The sequence below is a fragment of the Bubalus kerabau genome, unplaced genomic scaffold (genome assembly GCF_029407905.1).
Source record: "Bubalus kerabau isolate K-KA32 ecotype Philippines breed swamp buffalo unplaced genomic scaffold, PCC_UOA_SB_1v2 scaffold_78, whole genome shotgun sequence".
Lineage (NCBI taxonomy): Eukaryota > Metazoa > Chordata > Mammalia > Artiodactyla > Bovidae > Bubalus > Bubalus kerabau.
Window position 1 is genome coordinate 1,058,126 of NW_026577932.1, and position 11,522 is coordinate 1,069,647.

Below are 11,522 nucleotides of genomic sequence, written 5' to 3' on the forward strand. Positions count from 1 at the left end.
TTTAGTATGCTAAATTGAAGGCTTCCCTGGTGGCTCAAATTTAAGGACTTCCCTGGTGGCTCAGACGGTGAAGAGTCTGCCTGCAATGCAGGAGACCCGGGTTTGATCCCTGGGTGGGGAAGATTCCCCTGGAGAAGGAAATGGTAACCCACTCCAGTATTCTTGCCTGGAGAATCCAATGGACGGAAGAGCCTGGTGGGTTACAGTCCATGGGGTCGCAAAGAGTCAGACGCGACTTCACTTGCACTTTCTTTCATGCTAAATTTACAACCAGCATGGTAGTGGAAGGTTAATACAGGAGATGTAGTGGCTACTGCCTCCTTCTGACTCAAGTTCCAGGTGTGAAAAGTTTCCTTGTGCCTCCTAGGAGCTTCCCAGGTGGCACTAGTCGTCAATGCAGGAGACACAAGAGACTCGGGGTCGATGCTCTGGAGAAGGGCATGACATCCCACTCCAGTATTCTTGCTTGGAGCATCCCATGGACAGAGGTGCCTTGTGGGCTGCAGTCTACGGGGTCGAAAAGAGTCGGACGTGGCTGAAGCGACTTAGCACGAGCTTGAGACCAGACCTTGGCTACTTGGGTGAGAGAACACACATCACCACCTTGAATTGGTGATGCCAGCCCAAGGTTCAAAGTCTCCGTCTTGAGAATGTTGTTGCCTCAGTTCACAGTGGAAAAGAATGACCTCTGTCTTGAGGGAGGCCCCTCATACCAATGTGCACTCATGCAATTTGTTAGCTCTTGAAAAGAGAGTTGATGAGTGTGTATGGGGATGTCTGTGTCTCTGTATGGCTGTGTGTGCTTCAAAGATAAACTGAGGCACGTTAACAATTTCAAGAGTCTAGTTGAGCAAACATTGATTTGAATCAGGCTGTGCCTAACCAGAAGTGGTTGGGAGTGCTCCACCCACAGGCGTGAAGTAGACTTTGATAGAGAAAAGCAGACGCAAAGTTAGGAAATTGTTGGTTGGTTGTCGCTTAAAGCCCAGTTGGCTATTTGGGGTTGGTTGTGCTTAGGTTTCAGTTTGGTAACCTTGAGGCCTTCACAGGCTTAGATTTTGGTTTTTGATTAGGCCTCCACTGAATTAGAGCCCCTTAAGTCTTGTTTAGAGCTTTGTTGTTTCATTAATTTAACAGTGTGCCCGTGTGTGCATCTGTCTGTGGCTGCCCGTGTGTGCATCTGTCTGTGGCCGCACGTGTGTGTGCATGCATGGGTGTGTCCAGGTTTGCGTGCCTTCATGTGTGTGCACACGCAGGCACGCGGATGTGTGTATGTGTATACACTGGTGCATCTGTGTCTGTGCATTTATGCATGTTTATATTTGTCTATATTATGCATGTTTCTATTTGTTTATATATTGGGCTTCCCTCATAGCTTAGTCAGTAAAGAATCTGCCTGCAGTGCAGGAGACCCAGGTTCGATCCCTGGGTCGGGAAGATCTCCCGGAGAAGGAAATGGCAACCCACTCCAGTGTTCTTAACTGGAGAATCCCATGGACAGAGGAGCCTGGAGGGCTACAGTCCATGGGGTCACAAGAGTCGGACATGACTTAGCAACTAAAGAGAGAGAGAGAGATTTGCTCATTGTACAAAACCTGTGATAACCTCTCCTTTAAAGAAGGCTGAGGGCCAAAGAATTGATGCTTTGGAACTGTGGTGTTGGAGAAGACTCTTGAGAGTCTCTTGGATTGCAAGGAGATCCAACCAGTCCATCCTAAAGGAGATCAGTCCTGGGTGTTCATCGGAAGGACAGATGTTGAAGCTGAAACTCCAGTCCTTTGGCCACCTGATGTGAAGAGCTGACTCATTTGAGAAGACCCTGATGCTGGGAAAGATTGAGGGTGGGAGGAGAAGGGGATGACAGAGGATGAGATGGTTGGATGGCATCATCAACTCGATGGACATGGGTTTGGGTGGACTCTGGGAGTTGGTGATGAACAGGGAGGCCTGGTGTGCTGCGGTTCATGGGGTTGCAGAGAGTCGGACATGACTGAGCGACTGAACTGAATTGAGGCTTTGTCTTCTGCTATGGCTGCTTGCTTGATGTTTGGAATCAGAAATAATTTCGAGGCCACCCGAATGCTAGACGGCAGCTTCACGGAGTTAATGGGTCAGGAAGGGCAGGCTGATTATGGAAGAGAGAGGTTATTGACTGCCAGCAAATCAGGGGCAGCGAGGGGAAGGAACCTGTCCTGGGAGCAGGTTGCCTCCCCCGCTTGCTGGAGGTGGGAGGGTGCCCGTTGCCTGGAGACGGGGGTGAAGGACTCAGGTAACCAAAGCTGCTGTGGGGCCCTGTGAAGGGCCCCAGCTGGCAGGGGTGAGGTGTCTGCAGAGCTTGAGTGGCTCCATGCCGTGCACTGGGCTTCAGCTTGCTGTGTAGACTGTAGGAGCTGCGTAGTTGTGGGTACAGAGGACAAACCAGCTCTGCAGTGGACCATCACGGGCTGTCTGCTCAACCACAAAAAGAATAACTGATCTTGGAGATGCTCCTTTTCCACTGTGTCCCTATCTATTTGTTTTCTTTTTCTATGCACTCTCCTTTCTCTTCACCCCTTTCCACCACCCCCCTCCCTCCCTTCTTAAAAAAAATTTAAATACTTGTAAAATCATTTTTATAGGCAACTCTCATGTTCAGATGAAAAATCTGGCACAGTATTTATCTTGAGACATCACTGTGTTTTTCCTGGAGATGTAACATTTACTCCTCAAACTTTCCTTATCTTTATTCCCATATTTTGCTTAATTTCCTACTAAGGCTTCTTTTTTTCTGAGAGTGTAATCTTTACTCAAAAACTAGGTAAGGATAATACAAGAAAAGATACATAATTTATGTATCATTTCACTTATAATTTGCAACCCCATGGACTGTAGCCTATCAGGCTCCTCCGTCCATGGAATTTTCCAGGCAAGAGTGCTGGAGTGGATTGCCATTTCCCTCTCCAGGGGATCTTCCCGACCCAGGAATCGAACCCGGGTCTCCTGCATTGCAGGCAGACAGTTTACCGTCTGAGCCACCAGGGAAGCCCATAATATATAATACACTGTAATAATTGTATATAATACAATATAATACAAAAATATACTTTTTGTATACTTTTCATGTAGTTAATTTATGTAGCTAATAGTTTATTTTCAAAATAAAGTATTGATATAAAAGTATGGATATAAAAGTATATCTATACTTTGTATCTATACTTTTTGTGTAGATAAATAATATAAATAAATAAATCTAACAAATATAAATTGTAATAAATATTATTAATATATTATCAATAAATACAATTATAAATATAAATAATATAGATAATATAAATAAATTCTGCCTGATAATCCTATACATAAATATATATATAAAATGTTGAATTCATGTAGCTAATACTTTATTTTCAAAATAAAATATAAATATAAATATATGGATACAAAAAGTATAAGTATACTTTGTATCTATATATATATTTATGTATAGGATTATCAGGCAGAATTTATTCCAGGAGTGCAATGATATTTAACACGGGAACACTTTATCAGTGATGCATCCTGCATCATTACACTAAAGGGCAAAATCAAAGATTTTAAGTACATACAGAAAAAGAAAAATTGATACAGTTAAAACACTTCATCATAATACCTTTTTGGGACTTCCAGTGGCTGAGACTCCGAGCTCCCAATGCAGGGGCCCAGGTTTGATCCCTGGCCAGGGAAGTAGAACCCAGATGCTACAGCTGAGAGTTCACAGGCTGCAACGGAGACCTGGTGTGGCAAAATAAATAAATACAATATCTTTTTATTTTGTAAAAAAAAAATTTGTAAAATATTTTTAAAAATAAAGGAAACCTTTTATTAAACTAGGGACTGGAAGAAACTTCCTCAACCAAATAAAGATTATGGCCACACACCCTTCAAGTTTCAACACGCTCCCTTTTAGGAGATCTAGGTACCCATTCTCTCTATCGTTTGTAAGTCGTCTTCTTAAATGTAAAAGCTTGAAATACCCGCTACTGCCCGTCAGTATCATCCGGGCCGAGGAGGCTCTAAACTGCATATCTGGCTGGCATAGTTCAGTTCAGTTCAGTCGCTCAGTCGTGTCCGACTCTGCGACCCCGTGAACCGCAGCACGCCAGGCCTCCCTGTCCATCACCAACTCCTGGAGTCTACCCAAACCCATGTCCATCGAGTCAGTGATGCCATCCAACCAGCTCATCCCCTTCTCCCGCCCTCAACCTTTCCCAGCATCAGGGTATTTCCAATGAGTCAGCTCTTCGCATCAGGTAACCAAAGTATTAGAGTTTCACCTTCAACATCAGTCCTTCCAATGAACACCCAGGACTGGTCTCCTGTAGGATGGACTGGCTGGATCTCCTTGCAGTCCAAGGGACTCTCAAGAGTCTTCTCCAACACCACAGCTCAAAAGCATCCACAGAAATACATGAAGCTGACCAGGGTGCTTTAAAGAATGGTGTTGATTTATTAGCGCTGGCTGTGGTCCGTGACTCATGTGACAGTCAAGGTGAGGCTGAAAGCCACCTCGCTTCCTGGGGGCTTTGCAGGCGGTCTCGGTGCTGTGTTTGCCTTGCCACCTGTCAGTGAAAGCCTTGCTCAGTTTCTCTCCAGTCACTGGGAGATGGTGTGAGCTCTCCTGAAGACGGCACAGGACCAGGAAGCTGTGCTTCTCAACCGGGGAAGCCAGCCTCCCATCTGAGTCCAACATGTGCCGGAGCCAGACCGGTGTGAAAGGAAAATTTGCAGCAACACAGCTCTAGTGAGACAGCACTGAAGGATGAGCTTGCAATCGGGATCTCAGCTCTTCCCCATGGCTTATTTCATTCAACTCTAGGTGGTTTTGCAAGAGTGGGTGAGGGGGAGCTGGTTGGAAGGATGCTGTCTTGGGGGACTTCCCTGGTGGTCCAGTGGCTAAGACTCCACCCTCCAAATGCCTGGGGGCTGGGTTCCATCCTTGGTCAGGAAACTGAATCTGACATGCCACGACTTAAGAGTTCACACGCTGAGACTAAAGATCCTCCATGCTGCAACGAAAATCATGGCATGGTTGGAACACAGGTTGCAAAGAATTTTCAGACGCAAGAGTATTTCAGAAACCAGCGATGTATTAAGAGGAAGCAGCATAGCAAGTTCAGCTGGCTGACCTCCTGATGGATCAGGGAGAGGCAACCCCTTTGGTGGGGTAGAAGCCAGTTTTTGTAGCCTAGGACAAAGAAAATTGCTGCTGGAGGGTGACATTGGGTGATTGGTTAGGCTGCTATAGGGTGACTAATAGGGTGAATGAAAGTGTCAGTCGTGTCTGACTCTGCAACCCCACAGACTGCAGCCCGCCTGGCTCCTCTGTCCATGGAATTCTCCAGGCAAGAATACTGGAGTGGGTTGCCATGCCCTTCTCCAGGGGATCTTCCCAACCTGGGGATCAAACCCAGGTGTCCTGCTTTGCAGGCAGATTCTTTTAGCCACTGAGCTACCTGGGAGGGTGGCTATTTCTACTTACAATGAGGTCAGGGAGCCACCTGGTTTAGATCAGGTAGGCAGTGAGGGGGCTCATAGCAAAAGTTGCTATGGGGTCAGTCATTTCCAAGATGACCTGGGTGCAGGGCTCTGCCTCTGTGGCCTTGGTACAAAACTCTAAATCTGTGACCTTAATGACGGGCTCCATGGATTGAAGGTCCTGCCCGCTGCAACTGAGACCTGGTGCAGCCAGATCAATCAAAATTAAAAAAAATAAATAAAGAAAGAAATATGGGGGACCTGTTTGGGACACTCTGGAAGTAGCTGGAGCCACCCTTGGTGTTCCAACCGATCCTCCTCCGGGGATTTGCTGATTATCATTGGCACTGAAGTTTGGGACTCTTGGCTCCACTGAGCTCTGCAGTCTTTGCAGATCCTGAGGTCGCATTCTTTCCGCCCACAATATGATCCCTACCTAGCTGGGCCCAAGGGGGTTGAGCAGGAAGGAGAAGGCAGGTACTCACAGCAGTGGGGAGGGCACGTGACAGACCACTCAGGTTGCTACCCACGTGGTCATCAGTTCTCCAGCTCTTTGCCATCAGGGTAAAGGCTGACAGCTGGGTTTATAATTATTCCCGAGCAGCACCTTTTCTCCTCAAAGGGTCACAGCTTGGGAGATTCCACGGGGAAGAAGCTGGTTTTTCAATTTGACTACAAACTCCAGATTCTTCCTACTCACTCATCATCTGGCAGGCTCCTCACCCCTAGGAGGCCAATGTAATGAGAATTGGATGCTGAAGCAGGAGGCAGGGCTCTGGGGTTGTCTCACTGGCTTTCATTTCAGCAATGGCCTCAGGCAGGTTACTGCAGGGCCCTGTGAGTTCACTTCAGAATGACCCAGAGCTTTCCTGGCACAACGTGACTTTTTGTATCAGGCTGTTCCACAGTCTGGTGGATTTCGTGATTAGAAAGTAATTTCATTCCCTAAAGTATGCTAAAGACCAGGCTACACGGGCAGAACCTCCTTTCAGTGGCCGCCGCCTCCCAGCTGAGACTTAAGAAAACAAAAGAAACAATTTGGCGTGATAATATTAGCAAATACGTCTTCCATAAGCTCTGTCTTCACGCCTTTTGAATTGCATTATCTCCTCTCCGTATTGTTGACTCACTTGCATAAAGGATTTTGCTGTACAAAGTGGGGGAAAATTATTTCACACTTGCTTTGATCGGAAATCTGTGGAGGTAGTTAAACCATTCAGTGTATTCAAATGTGGTTAGCTCTGCTAAGGGAAGGGAGAGGCGATCAAATTATTAGCATAAATCAGGAGGCCTAAGTGCTGTCCTGAATATTTTCAGATGGATTTAGAAAGCCGTTTAAATGTAAGAAGGTCAAAGATGCTGGGAACCTAAAGCATGGGAGTTGTTCATTATTTTAGCAATATTCTCATGTGTCATCTGACATCTAGATTATGTAAAGCCAAAATTAGGTCACCATGACAACCATCTGTGCCATTAATTCATTATTATGAGTTAATTCGGATCAGGATCTTGGCTACATGATGAAATGTTTGGTCTTTGTTCTGCCTGAAGACCTTTCGGTGGTAATTCGAATTACTTCCAGGTTTTGGATTTGGGCAGCAGCTAATGTTGCCTTTATCCCCCCCTCCCATTAAAAGGCATAATCACTTGATTATAGAATTTGTAACGTCACATAATAGGTTTTGGCTTACAATTTTGGGGGACGGGGGAGGGTTGGTGCCAGTGGTATGTCCATGACCTAATTAAATAACTTGTTTTTCAAAACACCTTGAAACTTTGAGGATTTTATTCACTGAACTTGTTTTTCAAAACACCTTGAAACTTTGAGGATTTTATTTACTGATTATATCAAGTTATTGCCCAGGGATGTATATGGTGTCAGGGAAATTTGTGCAACTGAAAGAGTAGTTGGTAAACCACAGGTAAATTATGGCTGGAAGAGCAAAAAAAAAAAAAAGACCTAAAATTGATTAAAAAATATGTGGTTTCATCGGGTGGCAGTCACTTACAAATAACAACAATAGTTGGCCAAGGTGTAGTCATGAAATTAGTTTGATGTGGGAAGCTAATTATATCCTGTATCTTGGGACATACTAGCTGGCCTGCAGGGAGCTATGGTGGGCCCCCAGGAGTAAGCCTGGAGGAGCTTTCTGGGCAGGTTGTATGTGGAAGCCAGTAAAAACAATAAATAAATAAACATAATAAAAAAAACAACTCATGATTTAAAAAAACTCATGATAAATTATAAAGCTTTAATGCAGGTGTAAAAAGTTCTTGATAGTTTTCATCCGTTGCATCATTACTCTCTCAAATTATGTTGAGTGTGTGTGTGCATGCTAAGTCTGACTTCAGCTGTGTCCAACTCTTTTTCGACCCCATGGACCGTAGCCCACCAGGCTCCTCTGTCCCTGGGATTCTCCAGGCAAGAACACTGGAGTGGGTTGCCATGCCCTCCTGCAGGAGATCTTGCCCACCCAGGGATCGAACACTGCCTCTCTTAGGTCTCCTGCATTGGCAGGCGGGTTCTTTACCACTAGCGCCAACCTGGGGAATCCAGTGTTAAGTATACAGAAGAGTAGGTGAAGGACAAGGCTGAGTTTAGGAATTCAAGTATGGAGTTGGTGAAAACCTTGACGCACGTGTTTTGTTTTCAGGCAGAGAAAAAGGATCCATAAACCAGAAAGTGTTGATGAAATCAGTCCATCTATAAATGGTGGGGGATAGGTAGGAAATAGATTCATGACTTTGTATCCCAGTGTGGAGAGACCACCAGAAAAGACGGACTAGTGGGAATTATTTTTCGGCTTTGAGCTCAGACAGACTTGTTAAATGCTGGCTCTAACTTTGTTATGGCAGCCCGGGGAAGCTGGTGTGTAAAAGAATGAAATGCTGAATCGCCGGCCAAGGAAGTGGTTTTGAATCCCAGCTGCGACAGCTGGAAAGCAGCGGTGTTTATACATGAGATGGAGAAAAGCGTCATGGAGGCAACCAAGCGCTTGGAAGAAATGGTGGAAAACTTCCAGATCATACAGAGGCCAGAGGAGTCCTTCTGCTTCGTACTTTTGCGGTTGAGTGAAACCTTCAGAGTTCACGCAGAGAAAAACAAGGGGGCCTCCCCGCTGCAGTCCACGGGGTTGCAAAGAGTCGGACACGACCCAACTACTGAATAACAACGACAGCCCCTGTTCTGAAATCGCTATAGTTGCTGCATTTACTGAGATCCCTGTGTCGTATGAACTGATGGACACGAACTGCAGAAGCAAAGGAAGTGGATGAATTGCTAATCTGTTACTTGGTTTAGCCAGAAACACGGAAATGCCTGAAGGCTGAACATACTGCACCCAGAGAAGCGAAATGTGGCGTATTTGACAACAGAAAGGAGCCAGTCTGGCTTAGACCAAGGGTTGGTTAACTTGTACCAGGAAGGGCCAGATAGCTAACATTTTGAGCTCTTTGAAGCGCACAGTCTGTTGCAAGAATTCCACTCGGCTAGTGTAGTGTGGAAAGCAGCCAGAGAAACGTCTAAGCAGATGAACACGCCTGCGTTCCTGTAAAGCTTGGTGCATGGACACTCAGATTTGAATTACATTTGACTTTCACAGGTCATGATGATGGCTCGGTGCTAAAGAACTCCGCTGCCAATGCAGGAGATAGAAGAGACACAGGTTCGATCCCGGGATCGGGAAGATCCCCTAGAGTAGGGCATGGCAACCTACTCCAGTACTCTTGCCCAGAGAATCCTATGGACAGAGCAGCTTGGCCGACTATAGTCCATAGGGTCACAAAGAGTCAGACATGACTGAGCGACTTCCACCCACCTCTCCTCTCCTCTTCCACCCAACCTCTCCTGCTCTGAGCCATCACCGTCTTTCTTCTGCAGCCCTCTGAACATTACTTTTATACATAGCAACTGTAGTTAGAGGTGATTTTTTTTTTTTTGTGGGAAATAAAAGGGATATAAAGAGGTCTGCAGATGAATAAGAATTATGAGAGACAGAGCAGCTGAAGCAGAACCAAGTGAAGTGAAGGTTGCTCAGTTGTGTCCAACTCTCTGCAACCCTGTGGACTATACAGTCCATGGGATATTCCAGGCCAGAATCCTGGAGTGGGTAGCCTTTCCCTTCTCCAGGGGATCTTCCCAACCCAGGGATCGAACCTGGGTCTCCTGCATTGCAGGCGGATTCTTTACCACTGAACCACTGCGGAAGCCCAGAGTCAAGCAATTTATCCTGGGGTCACTGGCAAGAGTACTGGAGTGGGTTGCCATACCCTCCTCCAGGGGAATTTTCCCGACCCAGGGATCGAACCCAGGTCTCCCGTGTTGCAGGCGGATTCTTTACCAAGCTGAGCCACCAGGGAAGCCGGAAGAAGGACCAGCTGGTCCGTTTATCAGTGACAGAAGACAGGAGGAGGAGAGAACCGTTTCTGAGTGAGACAATCAAACCTGTCTTGGTGGGTAAGAATTCGGTGAGAAAATTCTCCCTGGGCTTCCAGGCTGTGTGGCATCGCTTGACAGAGTCTTGCCTCTTGCAGGGGTCCGGCAGTTGAGGACGATGGAGAGGGAGGCAGCATAGAAGGTTCTTAGTTGACTTGGAGGCAGGGAGAGAAGCCAGCTTTGTGCAGATGCCTTTTGAAGGCTTGGAGAGGCATTTTGTTGAAAAGCAAAATAGCGTGACTTCACAGTGAGGGCCAGTCAACCTACCCCGGAGCGATAACGCGAATGCCTGGGGAGGGTTTTAAAGTTCAGGTTCTGATCCTGTAGTTCTGAGTGGGGCTGAGATCCTCCGCTTGTTTTATTTTGTCTTCTTTCTTTTATTTTCAGGCTTCCTTGGTGGCTTCGATGGTAAAGACTCTTGTCTGCAGTACTGGAGACTGGGTTTGATCCCCGGGTTGGGGAGATCCCCTGGACGAGGGCCTGGCAACCCACTCCAGTATTCTGGTCTTTTTTTTTTCCTCTTCTTTCTTTTTTAAAAATTGAAGTGTTGTTGACTTACAATAGAGTGCTACTTTCAGGTATAGTACACCGTGATTCAGTTATTTTCGAAGTCTATAATCCATTATAGGTTATTACAAGATATTCGGAATAATTCCTTGTGCTATACTGTGCTTTTTTTTTAAATTAAAAAGAGTAAAAAAAAAAATTGAAGGATAGTGGATTTACAAATGTTGTAGAAGGGACACAGGGGCTTCTGTGGTGGTGCTAGTGGGAAAGAACCCACCTGACATAGCAGGAGATGGAAGAGACACGGGTTCGATCCCTGGGTCGGGAAGATCCTCTGGAGTTGGGTCTGGAAACCCGCTTCAGTATTCTTGCCTGGAGAATCCCATGGACAGAGGAGCCTGTCCCCCTGGACAGGAATACAGTCCTAGGGAGTCGCAAAGCTTCAAAGATGACTGAAGACACAAAGCTTCAAAGATGACTTAGCACGCACACATAGAAGGGAGTGAATCTTTTTCTTTCTATGTATCAAGTGTGGGATTTTAATTCCTGGAGCAGGGATTGAACCTGGGCCCTTGGCACTGAAAACACAAAGCCCTAACTACTGGACCGCCAGTGAATTCCCCTCTGTGTCTGTAACTGCAAATCCTTGTTGTTTATCTACTGTAAGTGGTTTTTTTTTTGTGTGTGTGTGTAGTTTGTACCTGTTAATCCTGTGCCTGAACCTGCATTTCTAAGCAGCTGCTGCTGCTGCTAAGTCGCTTCAGTCGTGTCCGACTCTGTGTGACCCCGTAGACGGCAGCCCACCAGGCTCCCCCGTCCCTGGGATTCTCCAGGCAGGAACACTGGAGTGGGTTGCCATGTCCTTCTCCAATGCAGGAAAGTGAAAAGTGGAAGTGAAGTTGCTCAGTCGTGTTTAACTTTTCGAGACCCCATGGACTGCAGCCCACCAGGCTCCTCTGTCCATGGGATTTTCCAGGCAAGAGTACTGGAGTGGGGTGTCATCGCCTTCTCCTAGGCTATGCTGATTCTGCTGGTCTCTACAGAAATCCAGGGACTGAGCTTTAAATCATTAAAAAAAAAAATTTGA

General features: G+C 46.2%; 1 long non-coding RNA gene across 2 annotated transcripts; it reads right to left on the reverse strand.

The window, feature by feature from the left end:
- Positions 1-331: 331 nt before the first annotated feature.
- On the reverse strand, positions 332-7,157 carry LOC129641145 (uncharacterized). 2 transcript variants are annotated; one of them, XR_008709108.1, is made up of 4 exons: positions 5,979-7,157; positions 4,293-5,024; positions 3,629-3,750; positions 332-2,448 (listed from the first exon to the last, which is right to left on the reverse strand). It is a non-coding gene; the product is annotated as an uncharacterized LOC129641145 (long non-coding RNA). The 2 variants fall into 2 exon arrangements; XR_008709109.1 differs by lacking the exon at positions 5,979-7,157 and adding an exon at positions 5,755-5,888.
- Between the last annotated feature and the right edge of the window lie 4,365 nt (positions 7,158-11,522).